Here is a 5,925-nt window from a genome sequence, read left to right as displayed (position 1 = left end):
AGGACCTGCATGGGGTTGTGCACCTCTCATGAATTCTGAACTTACACACATTAAACAGCAGGTCATAGGTTTGCTTTCCACCCACTAAGGGAAACACTACGAGTTACGGCTCGGTTTGGAGGGTGAATGCAAGATGTATCTCGTACTTGCGTTGTTTAAATTGAGTATTTCAGAGATAAACTGACCTCTCGCGCTTCTGCAGTGGCATTTCCATCATGCCTTAATGTCATCTCTGTTTTGTGTTTTTTTTTCCCACTCCTGATTTCTTTATTATCTGAAACCTTTGGAAACTAATCACATAAAACTATAAAATTAGCAAATGTCTTAAAATCTGTATGTAAAACATAAATTACCTCTAATTTCAAACCCTCATTTGTTAATGTATTACTCAAGCCTAAAAAAAAGAGAGAAAGAGAAAAAAGAAAAAGAAAAGCTAATCTTACACCATTTTTTACAAAAAGAATCTGTTCCTTCTAACTGCGTTCACCCACACCCTGATTTCAAAACAGTTCTAGTTGTCTTGGTTGAGTCTATTCCCAAGATGAGATTTTCTGTGTTGCTCCCACTGTTTCTGGTTACTGAGAAGCCATGTTTTCCTTTATTCATGGGTTTTGGTCAGCCAATGTTGGCTTCCCTCCTGATAGTCTCCAGCCTCATCTTTGCTTCTGGAGAGACTTCTGGTTCACTATCTTGTCTTCATTGAAAGCTGCTGCTACTGAGAGAATTTTGAAGCAAGAGCTGGAACAGTGTCCTTATGATTACTTGCACCTAGTCTGGTGGAGATGGCAAATGTGTTCCTTGCTACCTGTGGAGGATGCAGGCTTGGAGATCTTTCTTGGGAGGTCTGCAGCTTCTTCAGCGGATCGTCTTGCAGCACTGCGACTGGAACTTCCCCACCGTTACTAGAAGAAACAGTTTTAGTTTTTCCAGGTTTTCTGCTGCTTCTACAGGTTGTCCAGAGGCTCCAGCTCACCGCGTCTTCTCAGGCTGCTCTCCCACCTTCCTGTCTGCAATCTTCCCCTCTGCCACCTTCCCTGCTGCAGCCTCCCCCACTTACTGTTTATCTTTGTAGGATGAGTGCTTAAACTCTTATAACTTTAAGTAGTTAACTTAGGACGTGCTGTTGCCAGCTGGCTAGTGACTTATGATTCTTGCACTTGTTTGAGAACAGACTGTAATGAATTTTCTAACAGAAGAAATCTACAATGCACTAGACATGCTGGTTTTAAAATAACTTTTTTTTTATTATTACAGAATTGATGTAGATGCATTATGGATGTTGAGAAATAAATAGACAAAAGAGAATAAAAAAGCAAGACATATCTTCCCCAGTCAGAGATGATCACCATGGACATCTTAATGAGAATCCCTCCAGATCTTTTCCTGTGTGTATATATATATAATATATTTTCTAACAAAAATAAGCGCAGGTCTGAATAATGTTTTATAGTCAATCTTTTTAGTTGACAAACTCCACTTTCTTATTCCAGAGTATGTCCCCATATAGCATTCAGGTTTCCTTGTGTCCTGAAATTTGCAGTTAGTTTGTCTAAACTTGTATTAATTCTATGACTTTACATTGTAGTTGGTCATGTGCCTTAAGTCTATTTCAATCTATACAGTTCTTTTTGTCTCTTAACAAATACATAGATGACTAAGACAGTTGTGTTGAAGAATCTCATCTTGTGAGTGTGTTCCTTCTCCAGTGTTACTGGGCTTGCTTGGCTGTTCCTCATGTTACCTGCCATTCCAAAGTCATTATTCAGGACACATGGATATGAGTTAAGTATTTTATGCTAGTCTGGACCCTAGATAAAACATATGCTTCATATTGTACCACTCAGAAAAACACAGGTCATCTAGCCTGCCTACCTTTTAGAGTGTGTAGATAAACTCTGGATTGGCATGGCAGTCTAATCCTTCAACTGGTTTTAATAGTATATATTAGTATCCACATGATGTTCCTTTGGCATTAAATGAATGTTATTTCTCATTAGCCATTGAGCCAGAAATTATAACACTGGGTGACAGTCCTTGCTGAAGTGAACTATTTTTATTAAAGTTTGTCCATTTCTTTCTAGCTCTTTAGTTTCTCTTGTACCTATTAGCAGGTCAGTCTATGTAAACTATAGCTTTCCCTCCTCAACTTCAACTTATTTGGTCATCCTTAAACATAGATCTTACTGGCAAAGCACGCTGCATGTTCTGTGTCCATTTAATTATCATCTTCAAAGTAGACGTGGGGACTTGTTATGGCTTTAATGTGCTTTATAACATTGTGTTCTTTTGCCACTCAAAGTGTCACAACTGTGGCCACTGAGCTTCACTGCCTGTTTTGCTTTTGTTGTTGACAGTGAAGTAGTCTTAAAAGCCAGTCTTTAAGAAAGCTAGCCTCCTAGATATAGCTGGCTATCTTTCTTAGAAGCCTGTGATTCATCAAACAGCCTGTCAGTACAAAACTTCTCTCCCATTCTTTATAGTTAGTATATTTAAAGGTTAAAGGGGTCCTTTAAGCCAATTTTGTTTTGGCTTTTTGGTGAGACAGAGTTTTTCTGTATAGCCCTGGCTGGCCTGGAACTCACTCTGTAAACCAGGCTGGCCTGGAACTCACAGAGATCTATCTACTGGTGCTTCTCAAGTGCTGGGACTAAAGGCAAGCACCACCACTGTCCAGCCCTTACACTGCTTTCTAACATCAATTTATTTACAATAAATCAAAGCATAGGCCAACCTGTCTGAGGCTCTTTCTGCTTAGGAGTTGTTGGGGTTTTGTTTGGTGTGTGTGTGTGTGTGTGTGTTGTTTTTGAGGGGTCTCTAGAACTCACTGTGTAGCTGAGGATGACCTTAAACTCCTGTCCTCCTGCTTAATTAGTGCTAGTGTTAGAGGCCTGGACTGCCAGGCCCAGCTAAGAGTTGCTGTTAAGAATTTATCATTGTGACTTTGTTGCTGTTTGTCATGCCTTCTGTCACTTTAAATCAGTTTCCAGGAAGATACTGCCAGATTCCAGTAGAATTAATTAGTGTGCTATGTTCAGTTTCTTAATAACTTCACTAATGATTCTAAGTAGACCACTTCTTACCCTGGCTTGCATGAAACAGATTCACATCCAGGCATTTCTTTGCAGGCATCATGCACAAAACCAGATTCATCTGCATTCTGACAGACTGCCTTCTGAAAGAACACATAGGTACAGACTTAAACTCAAAAAAGCCTTGGTATAAGGGCCTACATCATTTTGGGCATTTAAGTAGAATTTAAAGTTTTAAACAATATTAGAAAAATAATGAACTGTGTATTCCTTAGCAACAGTTTCAAGTCCTATTGGCCAATAAACATGTTCACCAAAGGACATTTATTCTACTTCTTATCTGCTTATATTTTGTTCAAATTTTTCCATTTTAAACTTTTTTAGTAGAATCCTATCATGTACATATAAAAAAGTATCACAGGGTTGAAAAATATAGCTTTGTTTTATTATGCATCTGAAAATGTTAAATGTTTAATACTCCATCTATATGTAAATATATCCAAATACTCAGAATTATTTCACATGGAAGTTTTCTTGACTATTTTTTAAATCTTAACTCTTCCCTCTCTTACAAAAAGCCAGTGTATAAGCCTACCTCTCTGTGGACCTTAAAAACCACTATTGTATATCTTACTATGCTTTCCCACCCTTTCTCAAATTGTATCTTAAGGCTGGCAAGTTGTCTCATTGAGTAGATCTAAGCCAAACCTGATGACTGAAGTCCAATCCCCAGGACCAACATCGTGAAAGTACACACTTCCCCTAGGGGTCCTCAAGCCTCCACGTGTGTTTAGTGCACACACACACACACACACACACACACTCACACAGTGAAAAGTAAAGCTGAAAAGTAAATGGGCATTATGGACGACAGATACAGGACTTAAGACCTAGGCCAGCCTTGTCTCATGGCAGTGCAGGAAAGTTGTTCTCAGGAAGGTCTCTAAAGAAGTCCTTGCTCTCAGATCCTATATAGTATGCTTCACGAATCTATGTATTCCAATTAGCAGTTGATGGTGGGATCCCAGCGGCCAATGTCCTCTGAAGTGGAACCCAGGAAATAGTTAACAGTGTGGACCCTGTTCAAGGCCTGGGAGCTGCCCATTTTGTAGTTTTCAGTGTCTAATCTGTCTATTCCACATAATTTCATCCTGTGTAGAGAAAGGAGGCACCTGCCAGCAAGTGAGAATTTGAGGAAATGAGCCTGGCTTCTTATGTGCATGAAGGGTAGCAACCAGAGAATCTTTCCTGGAATGATAGAAGTCAATGGTGGTGGTGGTAGGGTGCCCTTATGTGGGGACCAAAGAAAGAAGGGTCTGTGATAGGTAGGAAAGTCCTTAACTATTGCCTACCTCGTTAAGAGAGTAAATCAAGTTCTAAAGTCCAACAGCTTTCTTGAGCCTGTATGCTTCCATGAGTGCAAAATTGCTGCTTTTTAAAAAGTGTTTCAGAAATACTTTTACAGGATTCAGTATATTGAGATTCTTGACAATGTTTTGAGATAAAAGTTTGAGAACTGATAATGCATTATCTAATTCTCCAAATATATAGCCAACTAAAAGAAACCCCTCAAACCCACCAGCAAAACTGTCAGAAGTTAGCACTACACCACAGCAGTACACTGACTTGGATGGAATCAAGTTTGAACACCTTAACGACACTCTTCTCCAGCCAGTGACCTGAATTTACTCTCCTGAGTGTAACTTCATAACGCTTTGTTCTATTTCAGACCTCAAGAAAGACTAGAGCAGGGTTAGAAAAAACACTTTTTCTAATAAAAAAAATCACTCTTTTACAAACAAAAGGCTCTTTCTACTTGAAAACTCTAAGCTTAAATTTTTAGTGTAACACAGCCAGTCTCCTTTTTTCTTCTGACTTAAAAATGTACACAGTCCCTTGGTATTTAGCAATTTATTTGTGAACATTATACTTCAATAAAAATGCTGGTTACTGTGCTTTTGTGTCAATATTGAGGAGGGTAAGACTTGAGGGCTTCAGAGACAGATTGTCCCATAGAGAATTTGCTGTGTAAACATGATCACCCCAGTCTGGCCCATGAGACTCCATGTTTTTAAAAGCTGGGGATGGAGGTATTGGGCAGATTTGGGGAATCCATGGACCTTACTGAGAACTACTTATTAAAGTCAAAAGACAAAGTGTGTAGCTCGAGGTTCACCTCCCCTCAGCACATACCCACATACAAATGGTTTGGTGGTAGTTATATGAAAAATACTTCTAAAGAGACCTGTTGAGGATTCAAACACATCTTTGTTTTAAAAATAACTCAAGCGCTCGTGGGGAGGTGCTGATACTAAAGTCTGGTTCCCTAATTGGTTCTTGATTTGGTCAGTAAAGAAGACAGGAGCCAATTGCTGGGTGAAGGGTAAAGGTGGGACTTCTGGGTCCCAGGAGGAAGAGACAAGACACAGGGAGAGAGATAGCCTTTTGGGCAGGCTTTGGAACAAGCATGCAACAAGCATGTGAGGTCTTTGGATAACTAGAACCAGCTGCCTCCGCACCGTGGGATGGCTGACAGGCTAGCTGATAAGGTTAGGGCAGGAGATTCTGCGCCTGCCCAGCAACTGTTATCAGGCAAGTTCTAAGATAATAAAGCTGTCAATGTTTTTCTTCTCAGGAGCATAGGTGGGCAGAGAAAGAGAAACGTGGGCAATAGCTGGCAGCTTGGCAAAGCTAGCCGTGAGGAACTAAAGAAAAATCAATGGGTGTCGGTTGGGAGTGTGACCACAGCCACCCCAGGAAAGGTGGTAGCTGATCTTTGTGACCACAGCCACCCCAGGAAAGGTGGTAGCTGATCTTTGTGACCACAGCCACCCTAGGAAAGGTGGTAACTGGTCTTTGTGACCACAGCCACCCCAGGAAAGGTGGTAGCTGGTCT

Source organism: Grammomys surdaster, unplaced genomic scaffold (assembly GCF_004785775.1).
Source record: "Grammomys surdaster isolate TR1022 unplaced genomic scaffold, NIH_TR_1.0 125793, whole genome shotgun sequence".
NCBI classification, from domain to species: domain Eukaryota; kingdom Metazoa; phylum Chordata; class Mammalia; order Rodentia; family Muridae; genus Grammomys; species Grammomys surdaster.
The sequence above is the reverse complement of the archived record's forward strand: the minus strand, read 5'-3'. Positions refer to the sequence as shown.